The sequence below is a fragment of the Pleurodeles waltl genome, chromosome 5, assembly GCF_031143425.1.
Source record: "Pleurodeles waltl isolate 20211129_DDA chromosome 5, aPleWal1.hap1.20221129, whole genome shotgun sequence".
Classification (NCBI taxonomy): Eukaryota; Metazoa; Chordata; class Amphibia; order Caudata; family Salamandridae; genus Pleurodeles; species Pleurodeles waltl.
Window position 1 is genome coordinate 11,467,844 of NC_090444.1, and position 24,086 is coordinate 11,491,929.

Here is a 24,086-nt window from a genome sequence, read left to right on the forward strand (position 1 = left end):
AAACTATATAAATGTTCTGAATGTGACAATGCAATCATAAGAAATAAAGTTAATGCAACATCAAAAGTCCACCCTGAAGACTGCACTGACCGTGGCGAGGCATTTATTAGCAAGGGAGAGTTAAAACAACACCAGAAAGTCCACATTAGGGAAAATCTATATGAATGTACAGAACCAATCAATAAGTATTGATGAAGCATGGCAAGTCACCCGCAAGGGTCTAAATGCACTGGGGGACGAGCTGGTGTATGTAGGGACCAATGAATTGAACAACCAAGTTTTGAGTCCTTTCCTGAACAGATGCCATGATGAGGTGGATCCCAGGTGCAGGGGAAGTTTGTTACAGATCTTTGTGACCAGGTGGGAGAAGAAGAAGCCACTGTGCTTACTGTGTCTGACTCTAGGAGTGTAAGTGAGGAAGAGGGAGGCGGAATGCAGGTGTCTGGTGAAAGAATAAGCATTTGTTGATATAGTCCAGTCCTTCCTTGTGGAGTGCCTTGTAACCGTGGGTAGTATCTTGAACTTGCATCTCTTCTGGAGTGGGAGACAGTGGAGTTTCCTGAGGTGGGGCGTGATGTAGGTCTGCTTCGAGAGGTCGAGGACTAGCCTTGTTGCTGAGTTCTGTTTTGTCTGCAGTTGTCGCTGGAGGTGAGCGATGAATCCTACGTACAGAGTGTTCTAGTAGTCAAACCCGCTGATCACAAGGGCCTGGGTGATTAATTGTCTGGTGCTGGTGGGGAGCCATCTGATGAGCTTGTGGAGCATGTGCAGTATGAGGAAGCAGGCGGTGGAGATTGTGTTGATTTGCTTCTTAATGGAGAGCTTGTTGTCCAGGACAATGCTGATGTTACAGGTGTGGTTGATAGGGGTGAGGGAGGGTCCAATTTCTGCCAGGCACCATGTGTCGCTTCAAGGAGAGACGTAGTTACCAAAGATGAAGACTACCGTCTTGTCTGTGTTCAGTTTGAGGCAGTTGCGCTTCAGCCAATCGGCGACATTGGCCATGCACCTATGGAAGTTGCCTCTGGAGGTGGTAAGGGCTCTGACAAAGAATGAATGAGGTGGGTGATGTCGGCATAGGAGATGATCTTCAGCCCGGGTGATTTGAAGATGTTGGCTGGGGGGGAGGGGTCATGCAAGTGTTGAAGAGGGTGGAGCTGAGGGAGGATCTTTGTGGGATGCCACAGATGATGTTCTTGGGCTTCAAGGAGTAGGGAGGGAATCAGATTTTCTGAATTCTTCTGGTAAGGTAGGAGGTGATCCATTTGAGGGCATCTCCTTTGATTCTGATGTGGTGGGGTCTGTTGATCAGGATCTGGTGGGAGACCGTGTCGAAGGTGTCCGAGAGGTCGAGGAGGATGAGGGCTGCAGTCTCACCAAGGCTCAAGAGGGCTCTGATGTTGTCATCGGCTGCTATCAGGACGGTATCAGTGCTGTGATTGGTTTGAAAGCTGGTCTGGGAGGAGTTCAGGAGGTTGTTGTGCTCCAGGTGTCTAGTCAACTGACTGTTGACCGTCGTCTTGAGGACTTTGGCTGGGAACGGGAGCAGATATCGGTCGGTAGTTCCTCAGTTGTTCTGGGTCTGCCAAAGGGTTTTTCAGGAAGGGTTTCACTTCTTTGTGTTTCCACTGTTCCACGAAGGAGGCCATGGCGATGGATTTGGTCAGGAAGTTTGTGATCTAGCTGATCGTCTTGCGCCTGAGGTTGAAGATAAGGTGGGGGCATTGTTCGGTGGGTGCCGCAGAGTGCATGGAGTTCATGATGGGGTGGTATCTTTCATGGAGAGGAGGTTCCAGGTAGTGAGTCTGAGATCAGGGTTAGTGTCAGAGTGTGTGAGGCTGTTGAGGCTGTCATTGGCAGAGAGCTGAGGTTCGAAGCCCCTGTAGATGACTACGATCTTGTTGTGAAAGTAGTCAGTGAGTGTGTCGTACAGATCCTGGGAGGGATTGATGATATTCTCAGTGGCCACCTGGTTGCTGAATTCCATAATGATGGAAAAGAGCTCCTTGCTGCGGTTTGAGCTGGTTCCCTATGTGGCGTAGGGTTTGGCTTTGGTTTCCGTGGCGTTGTGCCCTGTGATGATGAAGTGGACGATGGAGTGGTCGGTCCAGGTGAGTGCTGTGACATGGCGTTAATTGATTCTTTCACTGGAGGTGAAGATGGGGTCAAACGTGTGCCTTGTGATGTGTGTTGGGTCAGTAACGAGTTTGTGGAGGCCAATGTTGCTCATGCCTTCTATAAGGTTGTCAGTGCTGTCGTCTTTAAGGTTGTCCATGTGGAAGTTGAGATCTGCTAAGAATATGTAGTGTTCAGAGGCTGTGGCGAGTGGGCGATGAAGTCCAAGGTGGCATGGCAGAACCTGGGGTGAGTTCCTGTAGATTGGCAAAGTGTACTTACTGAAGTAACCATATGAATGTACAGAAAGTGACAAGGCATTTATAAGAAGGGCACAACCAATGTACTATCGGAAACTCCACCCTGGGGAAGAACCATATAAATGTACTGAATGTGACAATTCATTTATCTGCAGGGCCCTGCTGATACAACAGTAAGTCAAGATAGAGGAGAAAGTCATGATGATGGAGAATGCATATCACTACACTCAATGTGGCAAGGCATCCTTTGCCAAGTTAATACAAACATGGAAAGTCATTACTAGTGGGATATGTGTCCCCCACACAGGAGCGACCCCATAGGAATATACTGATGTGACAAAGCAATCATTACAAAGGGACTATTAATGCAACATCTAAAAGTCCACGATGGGAAGTAACTGATGCAATCAATGTGAGCAGGTGCTGATCAGATAGTCCATATTGGCAGATACAACCTTTTCTTGCAAAGCATTTTTCCACAGGGGGAACCTAATGTGTCTACGTGCATTCCAGGGAGAAACTGTATCTGTCTTCAGTGTGACAAGTCATTCTTTACAAAGAAATAGCTTACTATTGATCTGAAATTATACACCAAGGAGAAGCCATTTCAATATTATAAATGTGAAAGAGCATTTCCTACCAGAAACTCTGAGGCATGAAAAGACTACCAGGGTTTAAGAAGTACTGATTGGAAAGTCTTTCATTTGAAACAGTCATTAGTTGCTACGTCAAAAAAACCACACCTGCACACGGATATAGGGGGAATGAAATATCTGAACAACATGTGAAACAAAGGAACAGAAAGGTCCCTTTCCCACAGAGGTGACAATGTGCAAACTCCAGAGAGCATGACACTTCGACAGAATGTAGATGTTACACAAAGCAACAGCCTGATTTCTTTCCCTGTTCCCAGTCTACTGTGGTACAAGGACTATTTTGGCTTCCTAATGATCTGGCTCTACCTATTTACTAATTTATGTGGGATTTGTTCTGCAAGGCCCTCTAGGGCTCATATCCACAGTTTTGGGTACATTGAGTGTTATCTAGTATCTTATGTTCTTGCTGTTTATCGTTGACATTTTATTTCTTTTATTAACAACACTTTCTGGGGGAGGACAAGTGGAGTTTTGGGGTTGGTTGGAAGTCAGATGTCACTGGCCTTAGAGGATTGTAGCCCCCGAAATATGTGTGCATCAGGTTTATGGTTTCATGTGGGACAGGAGCTGCCACCATTTTTACAGACTTTGCAGGACAGTTTGCTGGACAACCTGTGAATACGAGTTCTCTACTTAGAGCAGTGATTACAATCTCCCATATCACATGCAGGCAACAATTGTACTCTTTTTGCTTCTGTACAGTATATTTTCTTAACATGCTGATCTGTAATATAATGAATATCTGCTGAAAGTACTGACTGCAATCTTAGTTGTTTGAACACTGTAACCTTTTTTATACCATACAATGTAAATAGTTTCTTACGTTTTTAACGCTCTCTAATGTCCATTCAGGCTATGCCCGCACAGTAGAAACCAAACAAATAAATAAATCTGTTTTCCTGAATAGGGAAAGACAAAGCAAAGGTTTTATCACTCCACGAGCCTTGCTCCAAAAATGATAAACTCTGTGGCCACCATTGGGGAAAAATTGGAGGGGGTTAATGAGATGATTCAAACAGCAAATTTATGTAAAGACGCCATGGAGATGGACTAGAAATATCATCAATGTGTACCCGCCCCTTAGCCACATAAAATATGAGTACCTGGTTGTGTACCCCTTTAGTTTCTTCTAATGTGAGTAAATGGTCTAGTACCCCCTTTGGTGTCTTGCAGTGATATGAATGTGGCAGAAATTAATTCAATTGCGATCTTTTCTATAATGATTTCTTCATTTTTATTTAGAGGGTTTCATAAAGTGCGAACATGACCCAAACGAAACAGAGCACTGTACGTAGGAAAAAATTGTGTTGGTTACATACATAAGCGCAATACCACCTCTAAACCATAAACTCACTGGGTCCGATTCACAAAGGTAAATTTGCACTTTTGGTTCAAGTTTAGACCAAAAGTCTAAGTTTACGACTTTTCGTTATTCACAAAGGTAAGTTACTAGTAGTATCTTACGTCTGCACTCAGGACAGAATCTCCACCAGGGGTGTGGAATTTATTAAAATATCTACTTGTCCAGGGGACAGGTTGCTTCTCAAATCTACTTGTCCTGTAAAAAGATCTACTTGTCCCTTTGGTGCCATGTAGTGTGGCGACAAATTATGGCAGCAATCTCATTATGTAAGAGCTCTGATAATAGCCTCTCTGATTATGCCAGGGCTACTACCATAGTAGGGTATGAATACTTGCAGTTTCCTTATTTTGCCACCTTTCTGCAGATCTGCATACTGGGGCTGGAGGAAGCAGTAAGCAATAGTTCCAGGGCTGGAGTGCCTTTGAGTCTGCAAACCTACTAACCTGCATGTCTTAAAGATTTTCCCCAGCTTCTCTCTAATATTTTCCCATAATAAGAAAGGTTGGACATTTACTCCTGACAATGGCAGAATTAGAACTTCTTCCAGGGTTGCGAAGAAAGTGGCCGGAGGGAAAATGAACTTGCAAATGCTCAATAGATTTTCACATGAGCAAATCTACACATGCGTATTAACCCATGCTAAAATACAGTTCACAAATATTTTATACGGGTACGACATATACCATGGGTGCACTTTTGTGACTTTCTTTAAGAATTTGGGGCCACATGTAGGTAGGTTCAGATTTGCGACCCGCAAATTGCGAGTCGCAAATCCGAATGTAGGATGGTGTCCCTGACACCATCTGTGATTCGCAAGGGATTCGCAAATGCTCACCCAGTGAATAATCATGAGGTGGGTCGCAATTTGCGACCCCCTTGCGAATAGCAGCCTGCTGGAGACAGCAGACCACCATGTCTGTGACTGCTTCCTTAAAGGAAAACGAGATGCATTACAAAAACGAAAAATGAAACGTTTTCGTTTCATTTTTTCAGAGAAGGCAGTGGTCCGGAGGACCACTGCTTGCTCTGAAAAAATGTTTACAGTGACATTCACAGTGGAGAAGGGGTCCCATGAGGACCCCTTCCCTTTTGCGAAAGTGTTAGCACCCATTTGAAATGGGTGCAAACTGCGATTGGTTTGCGCCTGCGGTCACAAAACAATCCTACATTGCACTGCGAGTCGCAATTAGGAAGGGAACAACCCTTCCTAATTGCGAGTGGCAAACCCGTTTTGCGATTCGGTAACCAGGTTACTGAATCGCAAAACTGGGTTTGTGCATCGCAATGTGCTTTTTGCACGTCGCAAACAGCAAAAGTCGCTGTTTGCGACATGCAAAAAGCTACCTACATGTGGGTCTTGGTCCCTAATTAGGTCTGGTGTTAACAAAGACATTTTGTTTTTATTAAACTTCTATTTCTCTCTCTTTCGGCTGGCTTTACTGTGAGTGATCGCATTCTGCTCTTCCACAAGGAGCATATTGGCACACGAAGTAGTTTTGTTCAGTGTCAGGAACTACAGTGGCAATCAGTGACATAACGAAACTGGAGGGTGCCCCTTTGCAAAGAACATGGAGGAGCCCCCTCTCCAGACTCACTCAGGGCAGGTGCTGTGCTGAAGGGGCCCCCTGGAGGGCGGCTGGGGGGCCTTTGTTATGCCACTGGTGGCAATGTGTGCTTTTAGAGTTCAAAAACTTTGGGGGGGGGGGGGTTTGCCAGTGTTTGTTACAATGTTGAGGGCCTGGTAGCTCCCACAACAATAAAGTGTTAAAAAAGCCATGTCAAAACAAGACACGCATTGATGAAACTAAAAGACTTGTAAAAATATGTCAGACCAGTTGGCTTTGTCAGTGTTTGCTTATTTTCATGCTTCCCATATTCGTGTTGAAAATGGTTACACTGATTTTCCATTAGAAATATTTTTGGGAAATACTAGCATGCATCAACACATTTTACTAAATGACACTTCATTTGCATCTAATCAGAGAGCATTCTGGGAGCATTATACTTAGCATCATAGCCTAAACTTTTCAAACATGTGTATACACGTTTTTTTTTTTTTGTACTGGAACCAACGTCAGTAGTGAAGTGTGACCTTAAAACATTTATTTACAGCACTCACCCTAATAATGAAGGCTTTCAAATAATGAACCATAAATACAAGTTCGAACAGCATTATTTTTTGGAAACATATTACCTCAACTGCAGAGCATTCCACTCTCTGTAAACAGGTAGCCAAAGGGTTTGTGCTGCAGAGGGTTGGGCCTACTTGTCCCAAGGACAAAATAAACATAAAAACTTGTTTCCCTTGACCCCAAACAAGATGTCGGGCGATAGAGATGCCATTCCCTGGCCGGATTGTACTCTCCTCACCTGGAGTAGAATCTCTGCACTCAGGGTGGATTTCAGCCCCAAGTGGGGAGATACAGTCCTGAGTGTGGATGTAAAGATACTACTCGTAACTTACCTTTGTGAATACCTAAAAGTTGTAAACTTAGACTTTTGGTCTAAACTTGGACCAAAAGTGCAAGTTTACCTTTGTGAATCAGGCCCATTGCGAGAGAGACATTGTATCAATGTTATCAACTCTATGCCCACGTACTTAGATTGAAGTAGTCCACGATGTCACTGCTGGGTGTGGTGATGGGATAACACATCCAGTGATTTCTCCTGTTTCCAAAGCTGACTCATGGTCACTGTGCAGCTTGACAAAGCCCTTTTCCTGTTTCCTGTTCCAGATCCAACTATAGTAAACTGTCAAGACAAACAGCACTGTACCACACTCCTGTCCGACCTGGTGTCCAACTGGGCTCCTACCTAGTAACAATGATAAAAAACATAATATTACGGAACTGAATGGACCCATCTGGTGACCGTAGAGCCACACTGGGAAGACTACAAAGATGAATCCTCAGGCCATGAATGGACAGAAGAGGCAATTGATAATTCATTGTTTAACATTCCTGAAGACATTGATACTTGGATAGAGACTATTAAAAACTGGAAGCTTCTCTTCACTTGTTTATGAAAGACGAACTGTTGTTAATTCTGCAGTGAACAAGGTGTACTCTTGTGCTTTAAAGACTGTAAAAAAAGGAGGCACTCAATGTGTTAGAAACGGTCCCCCCACCCCCCACCATTCACTAGCTACTAATCCTTAAATAACCGTCCACAGTCTCAAGACAAGTTACATCTCTCATCGATATGGAAGAAGGACAGACGTCTAACACTACTGTTATATCTAACACTGCGGAGCATCACATGAGTCTGGGCAACAATGTGATTGATGCCAGTTTATCCACCCTGAGGTTAGACTGTAATGCTCTGCTAAGGTTACTCATGTGGGTAGGGTTTTGTTGGAAGGGCTGTTTGGGCGACTATTACTAGAACACATGTGGCACAGGGTTTGATGTCAGGAATACTTCTGATCTGACAGGTCAGCTTAGTGGAAAGGGTAAAAACTGCAAATAGAGCACATATGGCTGGGGCGTACGATGAGGCTGCTTGCCTGGAACTTGAGAGAGGTGAATGACCACCACAAGGCCCAACTGGTGATTACATACCTCAATAGATTTAAGATGGATTTTACATTTATTCAGGAGATGCATGCTGCTTCTGTGGGAGTTAATCATTTTTCAGAAATCTGGAGAACGTACCTATGAGAGAGAGGCCTCTTTTTGCATGGTTAGCCCCCAACCTTTTGCCTGGAAAATGATATGGTTTCAAAATTGTAAGTACCCTGGGCCCCTGCCATACAGGTTCCCAGGACCAGATCTCTTTCCCCAAAGCTGTTATATGTATTTGCACTTCAGTTCTCCTTGTAAGTCTCTAGTAAGTTGTACCCCTAGTGCCCAGGACATGGGTACTGAAGAGGACACCTAGAGCTACTGCACCCATTGTGCCACTCTGAGAGGCCCCACACCAGCCTAGTGTATGACAAGGTCTATTTAAAAGTTAAAACCTCAACATGGAACTCACCAAGGGTGCCCCATCCACTAACACTGCATGCACTACAGGTAAGTCATCCCTCTGGCACGCCTTGCAAGGCAGGGTGCACTATAATGCATGTGAGGGGGATACGTTTGCAAGAGCAAATATGCCCCTACTGTGTCTTTACCAAACCTAAAGGCATACTAAGTGTACAGGGGAGCCATAGCAAGCACATGTGATAGACACTGGTTGTTACGAGTTCCCCAGTTACATGATGGCTACTCTGTACCCTGGGTTGATTGGTACCAAACAGCCCAGAATAAGAAATCCTCACTGGTACCAGTGCTGGATTTATTATACCATGTACCCAGGGGCCACCTTACAGGTGCTCTTGTAAAACCTACACCACCCTGACATGGTTGCTGGCTAGTCCAAAGTGGCCTGCCACCACAAGAAACGATTCTGGATCCCTGAGGTGAGGGCTTCTGCCCTCTGGGACCAGAACACAAAGCCTTTCCTGGGTGGAGGTGTCACACCTCCTCCCCCAGGAATGTGCCCTGCTCTTGCAGGAAGCTTCAAAGTCCATGCCGCCTTTGAAGCACCATTCCAGCCATTTGCTGCTAGCAGCAGATGGCCACCCCCTATGCCAAACCCCACTTTTTACTGGAGGAATGGCAGGAAAACACACAAAGATTAGGGGAAGTGACCACCTTCAGATGAGGTGGCCACTCCATTTCATTTTCCTCCATCTTGGATGGCAGGAAAATAGCCAACCAGGGTTAGGGATGTGATCCCTTCCCACAGGAAGTGGTCACATAGTGGGTGTAGCCACTCAGAGGTAAGTGGCTCATTGGCCATTACCAGGAACTCTCACTTCTCGACAACAGAAGTCCTGTTGCCAAAAGGAAAAGGCACCAAACCCTGCCTGCTGCAACCAGGACTCAACCATTGCTGTTGAGGGGTCAACTGGACATTGGACAGACTCTAAGAAATCCCAGAGGACCTCCACCTTTCTCAAAATTGCCAAGAACCTCCCTTCGAGGGAAGGCATCACTCCCTGCATCCTGCAGGAAAGAAACCAGTGAAGTCAAGTGAAGGCACCTGACCAATGAGCTCACCATAGCAGCCTGACCAACTTCCACCCGACGGACTCTTAGGACAAACCCTGCAAGTATGCCAAGTTTGGTGGCACTGCGACCTTCAATGGCAGAGATGTTCCATACCCCGGGGCACTGGAACCTCAATGCCGGACACCCAGAAGAAAAGTCCACTCTAGACTCTCTGAGGACCAGAAGCAAGCACCAGTCAAAGGACTTCAGGACACCCAAGAACTACCCACAGAGTGGTCCTGCTGACCTACAATACAACCTCAAAGTGACCTACACCTGGCTCCAAAAATTCCTTGATGCATGACCCTTGGCTGACCTATCTGCTCTGCACCCGGCCTCCCTGGTCCCTGCATCAGAGAACCAGTTGTGCTGGGGTCCCTAACCCCTTGTGACCCCGATCCTCCAAGGGGACCCACTGGACTTACCTCTAAGTCCCCCTGTGCAGTCTGTTTCCAAATGGTTCCCTTCTCTGTGGCTCACCCACTCCAAGACATTCAGCCGCTGCTCCTGCCAGAACGGGAACCACCTTAACTTCTCCGGTTGGCCCACAGGACATCTCAATGACCTCGGCTGAGAAACAAAAGGTGGCACTTGTGAGGGTATTGCCTGATTTGACATACTATTTTAAAATTAGCCAGAAAAGAGGGTTTGGCTACTTAGGAGAGAGGATAGGCTAGCAACACCTGATGGAGTCTATCAGAAGGAGTCTCTGACATCACCTGGTGGCACTGGCCACTCAGAGCAGTCCAGTGTGCCAGCAGCACCTCTGTTTCCAAGATGGCAGAGGTCTGGAGCACACTGGAGGAGCTCTGGACACCTCCCAGGGGAGGTGCAGGTCAGGGGAGTGGTCACTCCCCTTTCCTTTGTCCAGTTTCGCGCCAGAGCAGGGCTAAGGGGTCCCTGAACCGGTGTAGACTGGCTTATGCAGAAATGGGCACATCTGTGCCCATGAAAGCATTTCCAGAGGCTGGGGGAGGCTACTCCTCCCCTGCCTTCACACCATTTTCCAAAATGTAACACCCTCTCTCAGAGGAAGTCCTTTGTTATGCCATCCTGGGACAAGCCTGGCTTGATCCCAGGGGGGCAGAAACCTGTCTGAGGGGTTGGCAGCAGCAGCAGCTGCAGTGAACCCCCTGAAAAGGCAGCTTGGCAGTACCAGGGTCTGTGCTACAGACCACTGGGATCATGGGATTGTGCCAACTATGCCAGGATGGCATAGAGGGGGCAATTCCATGATCATAGACATGTTACATGGCCATATTCGGAGTTACCATTGTGAAGCTATATATAGGTAGTGACCTATATGTAGTGCACGCGTGTAATGGTGTCCCCGCACTCACAAAGTCCGGGGAATTTGGCCTGAACAATGTGGGGGCCCCTTGGCTAGTGCCAGGGTGCCCTCACACTAAGTAACTTTGCACCTAACCTTTACCAGGTAAAGGTTAGACATATAGGTGACTTATAAGTTACTTAAGTGCAGTGAAAATGGCTGTGAAATAATGTGTGCATTATTTCACTCAGGCTGCAGTGGCAGGCCTGTGTAAGAATTGTCAGAGCTCCCTATGGGTGGCAAAAGAAATGCTGCAGCCCATAGGGATCTCCTGGAACCCCAATACCCTGGGTACCTCAGTACCATATACTAGGGAATTATAAGGGAGTTCCAGTAAGCCAATGTAAATTGGTAAAATTGGTCACTAGCCTGTTAGTGACAATTTGAAAGAAATGAGAGAGCATAACCACTGAGGTTCTGGATAGCAGAGCCTCAGTGAGACAGTTAGTCACTACACAGGTAACACAGTCAGGCACACTTATGAGCACTGGGGCCCTGGCTGGCAGGGTCCCAGTGACACATACAACTAAAACAACATATATACAGTGAAAAATGGGGGTAACATGCCAGGCAAGATGGTACTTTCCTACACAACCCCCCCCCCCAAACGGACAATAAGACTAGTCATTCCCTGATGGGTCTTCATTGTCTAAGTGGAAATATCTGGAGAGTCCATCTGCATTGGAGTGGCTACTCCCAGGTCTATGTTCCACTGTATAGTCCATTCCCTGTAGGGATATGGACCACCTCAACAATTTAGGGTTTTCACCTTTCATTTGTTTTAGCCAAAGTAGAGGTTTGTGGTCTATCTGAACAATGAAGTGAGTGCCAAACAGGTATGGCCTCAACTTCTTCAGTGCCCAGACCACAGCAAAGGCCTCCCTCTCAATGGCAGACCAACGCTTTTCTCTAGGGGTCAACCTCCTACTAATAAAAGCAACAGGTTGATCCTGGCCCTCAGAATTAAGTTGTGATAGGACTGCCGCTACTCCTAATTCAGATGCATCAGTTTGGACATAGAATTTTTTAGAGTAACAAGGGCTTTTCAGGACAGGTGCTGAGCACATGGCCTGCTTCAGCACCTCAAAAGCGTTCTGACAGTTTGCTGCCCATAATACCTTTTTAGGCATTTTCTTGGATGTGAGGTCATTAAGAGGGGCTGCAATGGAGCCATAGGGGGTCATTCTGACCCCGGCGGTCAAGGACCGCCGGGGCCAGGGTCGGCGGGAGCACCGCCAACAGGCTGGCGGTGCCCCGCAGGGCATTCTGACCGCGGCGGTTTGGCCGCGGTCAGAACACCGGTTTTCTGCTGCCCTCAAGAATCCTCCATGGCGGCGCAGCTGACACCCCATACCGCCATCCTGTTCCTGCATTGCAGGCAGTGAAATTCGCGACGGGTGCAACTGCACCCGTCGCACCCTCCCCACTCCGCCGGCTCCATTCGGAGCCGGCTTCCTTGTGGGGAGGGGTTTCCCGCTGGGCTGGCGGGTGGCCTTCTGGCGGTCGCCCGCCAGCCCAGCGGGAAAGCCAGAATGGCCTCCGCGGTCTTTCGACCGCGGAGCGGCCATATGGCGGTTCCCGCCAGGCAGGCGGCGACCGCCGCCCGCCTGCCTCAGAATGACCCCCATAGTTCTTAATGAACCTCCTGTAATACCCAGTGAGGCCTAGGAAGGCTCTCACCTGAGTCTGAGTAGTAGGGGGAACCCAATCAATAATTGTTTGGATTTTCCCCTGAAGTGGTGCAATCTGTTCCCCACCAACAAGGTGTCCCAGATAAACCACCTTACCCTGCCCTATCTGGCACTTTGAAGCCTTGATAGTGAGGCCTGCCTTTTGCAGGGCCTCCAAAACTTTCTATAGGTGGACCAGGTGATCATCCCAGCTGGAGCTAAAGACAGCTATATCGTCTAAATATGCTGCACTGAAAGCTTCCAGCCCTTGCAGGACTGTGTTCACCAACCTCTGAAAAGTGGCAGGTGCATTTTTCAATCCAAAAGGCATTACTGTGAATTGGTAATGTCCTCCAATGGTTGAAAATGCAGTTTTAGGTTTAGCATCTTCTGATAATTTGATCTGCCAATACCCTGCAGTCAAATCAAAAGTGCTTAGATACTTGGCAGATGCCAGTGTATCTATGAGCTCATCTGCCCTGGGTATAGGGTGAGCATCAGTTTTGGTTACCTGGTTGAGACCTCTGTAGTCTACACAAAACCGCATTTCCTTCTTTCCATCTTTGGAATGAGGTTTTGGTACAAGTACCACAGGAGAAGCCCATGGACTTTCAGAGTGCTCAAACACTCCCAGTTCTAACACTTTCTGTACCTCTTGCTTTATGCAGTCCCTGACATAGTCAGGCTGCCTATAGATCTTACTTTTGACAGGCAAGCTGTCTCCAGTATCTATAGTGTGCTCACACCAAGAAGTGGTACCTGGCACAGTAGAGAAGAGTTCAGAAAACTGACCCAGGAGATTTATGCAATGGTCTTTCTGCTCAGCAGTAAGACAATCAGCCAAAACTACCCCCTCCACTAGAGCATCTTGTTCTGTTGAAGAGAAGAGATCAGGAAGAGGATCACTGTCTTCTTCCTGTCCCTCATCAGTTGCCATGAGCAGGGTGAGATCAGCCCTGTCATAGTAGGGTTTCAGGCGGTTGACATGGAGCACCCTAAGGGGACTCCTGGCAGTGCCTAAGTCAATCAAGTAGGTGACTTCACCCTTTTTCTCAACAATTGTGTGGGGTCCACTCCGTTTATCTTGGAGTGCTCTTAGGGCCACAGGCTCCAAGACCCACAGTTTCTGCCCTGGTTGGTACTGAACCAAAACAGCCTTCTGATCATGCCATTGCTTCTGGAGCTCTTGGCTGGCCTGAAGGTTTTTACTGGCCTTTTTCATGTACTCAGCCATTCTTGATCTGAGGCCAAGTACATAGTCCACAATATCTTGCTTTGGAGCTTTTAAAGGTTGTTCCCAACCCTCCTTGACAAGTGTGAGTGGACCCCTAACAGGGTGTCCAAAAAGAAGTTCAAAGGGGCTGAAGCCCACTCCTTTCTGGGGTACCTCCCTGTAGGCAAAAAGGAGGCATTGTAAAAGGATATCCCATCTCCTGCGGAGTTTTTCAGGGAGACCCATAATCATGCCTTTGAGAGTTTTGTTAAATCTCTCCACCAGTCCATTTGTTTGTGGATGATAGGGTGTAGTGAACTTGTAAGTCACACCACACTCCTTCCACATGGCCTTTAAGTAAGCAGACATGAAATTGCTTCCCCTGTCTGATACTACTTCCTTTGGGAAGCCCACCCTGGAAAATATTCCCAGGAGGGCCTTTGCCACTGCAGGTGCTGTAGTGGTCCTTAAAGGAATTGCTTCAGGATATCTTGTGGCATGGTCCACTACCACCAAGATAAACCTATTGCCTGAAGCAGTAGGAGGGTCAAGGGGGCCAACTATGTCAACCCCTACCCTTTCAAAGGGAACCCCAACCACAGGCAGTGGAATAAGGGGTGCCTTTGGAGTGCCACCTGTCTTGCCACTGGCTTGACAGGTTTCACAGGACTTACAAAATTCCTTTGTGTCCTCAGACATTCTAGGCCAATGAAACAGGGGAACAAGTCTGTCCCAAGTTTTCATTTGCCCCAAATGTCCAGCTAGCGGAATGTCGTGAGCAAGAGTTAGGAGGAACTTTCTGTACTCCTGAGGAATCACTAATCTCCTGGCAGCTCCAGGTTTAGGATCCCTTGCCTCAGTGTACAAGAGGTTGTCCTCCCAGTAAACTCTGTGAGAGTCACTGACATCCCCATTAGCCTGTTTGACAGCTTGCTGTCTTAGACCCTCTAGTGTGGGACAGGTCTGCTGTGCCACACTCAGCTCCTCCCTGGCAGGCCCCCCTTCACCCAAAAGCTCAGCAGTGTCTGCTTCCAGCTCCTCTGGTGAAGGTTCTACACAGGGTGGGAATTCTTCTTCCTCTGAAGTTGAATCCACTGTAGAGGGAGGGATAGTAGGTAGTGCTTTACTTCTACTAGCCCTAGCTTTAGGGAGCACTTGGTCCATTGTTCCAGGATCCAAGCTTCCCTGTCCTTTTTGCTTTTTGGCCCGAGCCCTTGTCAAAGCAAAAATATGCCCTGGAATGCCCAGCATTGCTGCATGAGCGTCCAACTCCACTTCTGCCCAAGCTGATGTCTCTAAATCATTCCCTAATAGACAGTCTACAGGTAAATCTGAGGCAACCACAACTTTCTTTGGGCCAGTAACCCCCCCCCAGTTGAGATTTACAACAGCCATGGGGTGGCTAAGGGTGTTGTTGTGAGCATCGGTTACTTGGTACTGGTGACCAAGTAGGTGTTGTTCAAGGTGGACCAGTTTCTCTATCACCATTGTGACACTGGCACCAGTGTCCCTGTAGGCCTGAACCTCAACACCATTTATTAGGGGTAGTTGCTTGTACTTATCCATGTTAAGGGGACAAGCAACCAAGGTGGCTAAATCAATAGCCCCCTCAGAGACTAACACAGCCTCTGTGGTCTCCCTAATCAGACCAACCCCAACTAAGTTACCAAAGGTGAGCCCAGCTACTCCCTTAGATTGGCTATTAGTAGGTTTGCTCCCACCACCACTGCTATTAGTAGGGACACTAGGTGTAGCAATAGGGGTTGTAGTGGTAGGAGGCTTGGTGCTTTTCTTTGGACAACTGGGATCTGTTGTCCAATGGCCTTTTATTTTACATAAATAGCACCATGGTTTCTTTTCTTTGTTTTGATTTGAAGAGGATTTGGGCCCACCACCCCCACCAGAGTGTTTTTGTGGGCCTGATGAAGACTCATTTTTAGATTTGTCCCCACTCTTGTCAGAAGACTTACCATCCTTCTTCTTAGTACCATCTTTGTCACCCCCTGTATGAACTTTTCTGTTCCCCCTTGTTCTGACCCATTTGTCTGCCTTCTTTCCCAATTCTTGGGGAGAGGTCAGATCAGAGTCCACCAAGTACTGGTGCAACAAATCAGACACACAATTATTAAGTATATGCTCTCTCAGGATTGTGTTATACAGGCTTTCATAATCAGTAACTTTACTGCCATGTAACCACCCCTCCAAGGCCTTCACTGAATGGTCAATGAAATTAACCCAGTCTTGTGAAGACTCCTTTTTGGTCTCTCTGAACTTTATCCTGTATTGTTCAGTGGTTAAGCCATAACCATCCAGGAGTGCATTCTTAAGAACTTTGTAATCATTGGCTTCATTTTCTTTCACAGTAAGGAGCCTATCCCTACCTTTTCCACTAAATGATAGCCATAGGATAGCAGCCCACTGCCTTTGAGGGACATCCTGTACAGCACAGGCCCTCTCAAGTGCAGCAAACCACTTGTTAATGTCATCCCTCTCCTTATAAGGGGGAACTATCTTGTGCAGATTCCTGGAATCATGCTCTTTTGCAGGATGACTATGGGGAATACTGCTGCTGCCACCATGGGTTTCTAAACCCAACTTCTGTCTTTCCTTCTCTACTTCTAAGGTCTGTCTTTCCAAATCCAGCTGTTGCTTCTTGAGCTTCAGTCTGGTTTGTTCCACTCTCAATCTATTGAGCTCCCTTTCTAACAATCTGTTATCAGGGTGGGTGGGAGGGACATGTCTTGAAACAGAAGTATGATGAGAATGAACAGAAGGAGACCTGTCCCTTACTTAAGGCACCCTAACAGCTTGGTTAACAGAAACATCACTACTACTGTGGTGAGAAGGAATACTCTTGCTATGATGTGAGACAACACTATCTGTATGGTGTGACTCTACATCAGTACCAACTATGCTAGACTGTCTAGTAATGGGCAGGCTCTGAAGTTTCTTTCCTGAATCTTTTCCTAGGGGTGTCCCTGGATCAGATTTATGAACCATTGGCTACTTTCTCAACAGATGGGGCCCTTTTGGCCTTATCTTGTTCTCTAAGCATGTTAAGCAACAATTCCAAGGAAGGATTCTTCCCTACACTCAAACCTCTTTCTATGCAGAGACTCCTTGCTCCTTTCCAGCTAAGGTGATCATATGCAATTTTGGACAGATCAACATTTTGGCCTGTGCCAGACATTTTTTTGAAAGAGTTTAAGTGATAGAAAAAGAGAAAAAAGTTTCCAGAACTTTTAGAAAGACAGAAAAAACTTTTTAAACTTTTAAGAACTTTTTAGAAAGTTTAGAAGTACTTTTCAGCACTTAGAAAAGAGTGAAAAGAGGAAATGCAAAACTTTTTAGTTATGTGTACACACACTGAACTTGTTTTGTATATTTTTCTCTTATGAAAAGTACAATGACAAAAGTGGTAAGTAGTCTCAAAGCACTCATCCCACCACTGCACAACCAATGTAGGAGGCTGGACTGGCTTGTAGTGAGTACCAAGGGGTACTTGCACCTTGCACCAGGCCCAGTTATCCCTTATTAGTGTATAGGGTGTCTAGCAGCATAGGCTGATAGATAATGGTAGCTTAGCAGAGCAGCTTAGGCTGAACTAGGAGACGAGTGAAGCTCCTACAGTACCACTAGTGTCACTTGCACAATATCATAAGAAAACACAATACACAGTTATACTAAAAATAAAGGTACTTTATTTTTATGACAATATGCCAAAGTATCTCAGTGTACCCTCAGTATGAGGATAGCAAATATACACAAGTTATATGTACACAATACCAAAAATATGCAGTATAGTCTTAGAAAACAGTGCAAACAATGTATAGTTACAATAGGATGCAATGGGGACACATAGGGATGGGGGCAACACAAACCATATACTCCAAAAGTGGAATGCGAACCACGAATGGACCCCAAACCTATGTGACCTTGTAGAGGGTCGCTGGGACTATTAGAAAATAGTAAGGGTTAGAAAAATAGCCCACCCCATGACCCTGAAAAGTGAGTGCAAAGTGCACTAAAGTTCCCCAAAGGACAAAGAAGTTGTGATAGGGGAATTCTGCAGGAAAGACACAAACCAGCAATGCAACAACAATGGATTTCCAGTCAAGGGTACCTATGGAACAAGGGGACCAAGTCCAAAAGTCACAAGCAAGTCGGAGATGGGCAGATGCCCAGGAAATGCCAGCTGTGGGTGCAAAGAAGCTGCTACTGGACAGTAGAAGCTGAGGATTCTGCAGGAACGAAAAAGGCTAGAGACTTCCCCTTTGGAGGATGGGTCCCCCACGCCATAGAGAGTCGTGCAGAAGTATTTTCCCACCGAAAGACCGCCAACAAGCCTTGCTAGCTGCACATCGTGCGGTAAGGGTTTTTGGACGCTGCTGTGGCACAGGAGGGACCAGGATGTCGCCAATTGCGTCTGGGGACAGAGGGGATGTCGAGCAAGACAAGAAGCCCTCTCAGCAGCAGGTAGCACCCGGAGAAGTGCCAGAAACAGGCACTACGAGGATGCGTGAAACGGTGCTCACCCGAAGTTGCACAAAGGAGTCCCACGTCGCCGGAGACCAACTTAGAAAGTTGTGCAATGCAGGTTAGAGTGTCGTGGACCCAGGCTTGGCTGTGCACAAAGGATTTCCGCTGGAAGTGCACGGAAGCCGGAGTAGCTGCAAAAGTTGCGGTTCCCAGCAATGCGGTCTGGCGTGGGGAAGCAAGGACTTACCTCCACCAAACTTGGACTGAAGAGTCACTGGACTTTGGGAGTCACTTGGACAGAGTTGCTGGATTCAAGGGACCTCGCTCGTCGTCCTGAGAGGAGACCCAAGGGACTGGTAATGCAGTTCTTTGGTGCCTGCGGTTGCAGGGGGAAGATTCCGTCGACCCACGGGAGATTTCTTCGGAGCTTCTAGTGCAGAGAGGAGGCAGACTACCCCCACAGCATGCACCACCAGGAAAACAGTCGAGAAGGCGGCAGGATCAGCGTTACAGAGTTGCAGTAGTCATCTTTGCTACTTTGTTGCAGTTTTGCAGGCTTCCAGCGCGGTCAGCAGTCGATTCCTTGGCAGAAGGTGAAGAGAGAGATGCAGAGGAACTCTGATGAGCTCTTGCATTCGTTATCTAAGGAAATCCCCAAAGCAGAGACCCTAAATAGCCAGAAAAGAGGGTTTGGCTACTTAGGAGAGAGGATAGGCTAGCAACACCTGAAGGAGCCTATCAGAAGGAGTCTCTGACGTCACCTGGTGGCACTGGCCACTCAGAGCAGTCTAGTGTGCCAGCAGCACCTCTGTTTCCAAGATGGCAGAGGTCTGGAGCACACTGGAGGAGCTCTGGACACCTCCCAGGGGAGGTGCAGGTCAGGGGAGTGGTCACTCCCCTTTCCTTTGTCCAGTTTCGCGCCAGAGCAGGGCTAAGGGGTCCCTGAACCGGTGTAGACTGGCTTATGCAGAAATGGGCACATCTGTGCCCATGAAAGCATTTCCATAGGCTGGGGGAGTCTACTCCTCCCCTGCCTACACACCATTTTCCAAAGGGAGAGGGTGTAACACCCTCTCTCAGAGGAAGTCCTTTGTTCTGCCATCCTGGGACAAGCCTGGCTTGACCCCAGGGGGGCAGAAACCTGTCTGAGGGGTTGGCAGCAGCAGCAGCTGCAGTGAAACCCCTGAAAAGGCAGCTTGGCAGTACCAGGGTCTGTGCTACAGACCACTGGGATCATGGGATTGTGCCAACTATGCCAGGATGGCATAGAGGGGGCACTTCCATGATCATAGACATGTTACATGGCCATATTCGGAGTTACCATTGTGAAGCTACATATAGGTAGTGACCTATATGTAGTGCACGCGTGTAATGGTGTCCCCGCACTCACAAAGTCCGGGGAATTTGCCCTGAACAATGTGGGGTCACCTTGGCTAGTGCCAGGGTGCCCTCACACTAAGTAACTTTGCACCTAACCTTTACCAGGTAAAGGTTAGACATATAGGTGACTTATAAGTTACTTAAGTGCAGTGAAAATGGCTGTGAAATAATGTGTGCATTATTTCACTCAGGCTGCAGTGGCAGGCCTGTGTAAGAATTGTCAGAGCTCCCTATGGGTGGCAAAAGAAATGTTGCAGCCCATAGAGATCTCCTGGAACCCCAATACCCTGGGTACCTCAGTACCATATACTAGGTAATTATAAGGGAGTTCCAGTAAGCCAATGTAAATTGGTAAAATTAGCCTGTTAGTGACAATTTGAAAGAAATGAGAGAGCATAACCACTGAGGTTCTGGATAGCAGAGCCTCAGTGAGACAGTTAGTCACTACACAGGTAACACAGTCAGGCACACTTATGAACACTGGGGCCCTGGCTGGCAGGGTCCCAGTGACACATACAACTAAAACAACATATATACAGTGAAAAATGGAGGTAACATGCCAGGCAAAATGGTACTTTCCTACACCATCTCATGTTATTATTGCCTGTCCCTGTGTCCCCATCTCATGTTATAATTGCCTGTCCCTGTGTCCCCATCTCCTGTCCCTCCATCTCCTGTCCCTGTGCTCCCATCTCCTGTCCCTCCATCTCCTGTCCCTGTGTCCCCATCTCATGTCCCTGTGTCCCCATCTCCTGTCCCTCCATCTCCTGTCCCTATGCTCCCATCTCCTGTCCCTCCATCTGATGTCCCTGTGTCCCCATCTGATGTCCCTGTATCCCCATCTCCTGTCCCTGTATCCCCATCTCACGCCCCTGTGTCCCCATCTCCTGTCTCCCCATCTCCTGTCCCTGTGCTCCCATCTCCTGTCTCTCCACCCCCATCTCCCGTCCATGTGCTCTCATCTCCTGTCCCTACATGTCCTATCCCTCTATCCCCATTTCCTGTCCCTCTGTCTCCTTCCCCTGTGTCCCCATCTCCTGCCTCTGTGCTCCCATCTCCTGTCACTGTGTCCCATCACATGCCCCGGTGTCCCTATCACATTCCCCTGTGTCCCCATCACATGCCCCTGTGTCCCTACCTCCTGTGTCCCCATCTCATATCCCTGACTCCCATCTCCTGTCCCTGTGTCCCCAGGCATCTCCTGTTCCTGTGTCCCCATCACGTGCCTCTGTGTTCTTATCTCCTATCTCTGTGTCCCCAACTCATGTCCTGTTTCCTGCCCATATCTCCTGTCCATGTGTCCCCATCTCCTGCCCCTCCATCTGCTGTCCCTGTGTCCCCATCTTCTGTCGCTGTTTCCCCATCTCATGTCCATATCTCCTGTCCCTGTGCTCCCATCTCCTGTCCCTGTGTCCCCATCTCATGTCATTATTGCCTGTCCCTGTGCCCCCATCTCCTGTCCCTGTGTCCTCATCCCCTGTTTCCCGATCTCATGTCCTTATCTCCTGTCCCTGTTTCCCCATCTCATGTCCTTATCTCCTGTCCCTGTGGCCCCATTTCCTGTCCCATGTGTCCCAATCTCATGTATTTATTGCCTGTCCCTGTGTCCCCATGTCCTGTCCCTTCATCTCCTCTCCCTGTGTCCCCATCTCCTGTCCCTGTGCTCCCATCTCCTTTCCCTCCATCTCCTGTCCCTGTGCTCTCATCTCCTGTCCCTGTATCCCCATCTTCTGTCCTTATCTCCTGTCCCTGTGCTCCCATCTCCTGTTTGTGTCCCCATCTCATGTTATTATTGCCTGTTCCTGTGTCCCCATCTCTTGTCCCTCCATCTCTTGTCCCTGTGTCCACATCTCATGTCCCTGTGTTCCCATCTCGTGTCTCTCCATATCCCGTCCCCATGCTCCCATCTCCTGTCCCTCCTTCTATCCCTCCATCTCCTGTCCCTGTGTCCCCATCATATGTCCCTGTGTCCCTCCATCTCCTGTCCCCCTATCTCCTGTCCCAATGCTCCCATCTCCTGTCCCTCCATCTGATGTCCCTGTGTCCCCATCTGATGACCCTATGTCCCCATCTCCTGTTCCTGTATCCCCATCACATATCCCTGTGTCCCCGTCTCCTGTCCCTGTATCCCCATCACATATCCCTGTGTCCCCATCTCATGTCCCTGTGTACCCATCTCCTGTCCCTGTATCCCCATCTCATGTCCCTATTCGAAAAGGTTTTTCTCTTTCCTTTAAACATTTTCTAAACGTTTTCTCTTACCCCTATCCTCTTTCTTTTCACCATGTCTGTGGTAGAGACCACTCCCAAAGTTGTGAAGAAACGTATGATAATCCAAACTTCAAATGTTTGAGGGGTCTCTGTATAGAAAGAAGTTTGGGGATTGATAAGAACCCTACTAAGGATCTCCTTCTTAGCCTTCTCCTTGAAAGTGACCAGAGTGAGACTGGTCAAACCCAGGATCAGGAGGTAGAAGAGGGGGGTATCCAGATAGATTCAGGGGAGGGTCCAGAGAACTCTGGGGAGGGTACTTCCAAAGACCTTTCACTTGTCAGGCCACCTAGTGAAGCTGGTAGTGGGAGGGGGGTCACAAACCAGTAGGGCACCTTTCACTCCCAAAGGCCAGGTCACTAAGGTTCGGGAAGTTAGAGAAAGGTCCACTTCTGCCCATTCTCACATTACCACTGTGTCAGAGAATTCCCAAACCTCCCACCCAGAAGATAACACCCTAGACAGGGAGCCCAGAAAGCTGAGGTTGGAAGAGGCCAGACTGAGGCTAAGACAGAAGCAGTTGGCCTTAGACAGGGAATCTTTAGATGTAGAGAGAGAAAGACAGAAGTTGGGGTTAGTTCCCCATGGTGGCAACAACTACAGCAATCTTGATAGTCATCCTGTTAGAGAAACAGATTCTAGAAACCTGCATAAGATTGTCCCCCCTTACAAGTCCATGTCCCTGTACTTTCTTCACCTGTCCCTGTGTCCCCATCAAATGTGTCCTTACCTCCTGTCCCTGTGCTCCTATCTCCTGTCCCTCCATCTCCTGTGTCCTCATCTCCTGTCTCCCTATCGTCGGTCCCTGTGTCCTCATCTTTTATCCCTATGTTCCTATCTCTTGTCCCTGTGTCCCCAGCTCCCGGCCAGACTCCTTATCGCCTGTTTCTCTGCCTTTATACCTCTCTTTGCATTTTTTAGGTGCAGCACGTATAAAGTACACGTTATTTCACAGCCATTTTCACTGCACTTAAGTAACTTATAAGTCACCTATATGTCTAACCTTCATTTGCTGAAGGTTAGGTGCAAAGTTACTAAGGCCCTCATTAGAACCCTGGCGGTCGGTGATAAAGCGGCGGTAATACCGCCAACAGGCCGGAGGTCCAAAAAATGGAATTATGACATGGGCGGAAAATGCCAACACAGACAGCCACTTTAACACTCCGACCGCCATGGTGGTAGCAACAAACACTGCGGCGGTAACCGCCAACAGACAGGTGGAAGTCAATGTACCGACCACACTATTACAAGGCACCAATCTGCCAGCTTTTCCGGGTCAGTACTAACGCCATCAAAAGCACGGCGGAAATAGTGTTTGGAAGGGAAACCACTCACCTTTCGAGATTGAACGAAGAACCATGACACTATGGAGCCCGAACTACAGGTCTTACCAATGTTGGTGTATCTTCTCATCTACCAGGAGTACAAACAGGGGCGGCGACGATGACCACAGTGAGTACTGCACCTAGCACACAGGGGAGGGGGGAGGGAAAAGAGAGTGACACACATAAGCAAAATGCAACAACCCCACCCACAACAACACACACGCACACACACATATCCAATAACATCACAGATACACCCTGTCACCCCCTGGAAGAACGCAAGGACCAAACGAAATTAGTTTAACTAGTGTAATATTCGAACAATCAGATAGCCCAAGGGAACAGCAAATTAATCAGTATACACAAATATTTACAGCAAGTACACAAGTCCATACACTGTCCCATGAAATGTCCGTAAACCAGTGGTCCCAAAAAGCATGGGCGAAGCCCACACATGACACCTGCCTCAAAACAAAGAGAGCACTGCAGGGGCATCAGGGGCATCAGGTCGGAAAACAAAAAGGCACCTCAGGGGGAAGGGGAGGGGGGCACCTCAGCCGGATGATGGTACAACGCCACTGCTCCTTGAGGGGGCTCCATGCCCACTGATTGGTCCTGGAGAGTGCAAAGCCACAATCTCTCAAGTCCCTCAAGTGGGTGGTTTCCCACTGCTTGGTCCTAGGGAGTGCAAAGCCACAGTCTCTCAAGTCTCTCAAGTGGGTGGTTTCCCACTGCTTGGTGCTGGGGAGTGCAAAGCCACAGCCTCTCACGTCTCTCAAGTGGGTGGGTTGCCCACTGTTTGGTCCTGGGGAGTGCAAAGCCACAGACTCTCAAGTGGTTAACATGTTCAACTGGTTCTGGAAGGGGCTTTGTGCCAAGAGTGCTTCATCCTGCCAAGGACTCTGTTAGTGGATGCTTTTCTCCACTGGTTCTGGAGGGGGCTTTGTGCCCAGAGTGCTTCATCTTGCCAATGACCGTGATAGTGGAT

At 47.9% G+C, this 24,086-nt stretch overlaps 1 protein-coding gene across 1 annotated transcript in view; it reads left to right on the plus strand.

Annotated features, from left to right (window-relative positions):
- The window catches only part of LOC138295259 (zinc finger protein 345-like), a 73,295-nt gene that overhangs the window by 38,137 nt on the left and 11,072 nt on the right, over nt 1–24,086 (plus strand). The gene's annotated exons all lie outside the window — the stretch shown is intronic.